This window comes from Eimeria mitis, genomic scaffold, assembly GCF_000499745.2.
Source record: "Eimeria mitis Houghton genomic scaffold, Emh_scaff2163, whole genome shotgun sequence".
Classification (NCBI taxonomy): Eukaryota; Apicomplexa; class Conoidasida; order Eucoccidiorida; family Eimeriidae; genus Eimeria; species Eimeria mitis.
In genome coordinates, this window is record NW_013570489.1 from 1,105 (window position 1) to 1,654 (window position 550).

A 550-nucleotide genomic window follows, 5' to 3' on the forward strand; every position below is an offset into this window, starting at 1 on the left:
TAGGGTTTGCTCGACGCTTATTTCTCCTTTGAGGTCTTTATCGTACATAAGAAACTGCACAACATGAAAGAAGTTGCGGGGCTCAAGTCCTGAGCCAGCAGCAGCAGCAGCAGCAGCAGCAGCAACAGCAGCAGCAGCAGCAGCAGCAGGAACAGCAGCAGCAACACAAGCAGTAGCAGCAAAAGCAGCAGCAACACAAGCAGCAGCAGCAACAAAAAAAAAGCCAAACGACAAGTTCACTCAACGCTGCTTCACAAACACCTCCCCGCAGCAGATACAACAGCAGCAGCAGCAGGTGCAACAGCTGCAGCAGCAGCAGCAGGTGCAACAGCTGCAGCAGCAGCAGCAGCAGTAGCAGCAGCAACAACAGCAGCAGCAACAAGAGCTGCCAGCAGAACTAGAAACCCTAATATTTCGCTTCAGGAGCAGACGAGGGTTTAGTGTTTAGGGTTTACAACCTAGGATTAAGGTTTTTTTTTTTAAACCTAGCATTTAATATCTAGGGTTTAGGGTTTAGGGTTTAGGGTTTAGGGTTTAGGGTTTAGGGTTT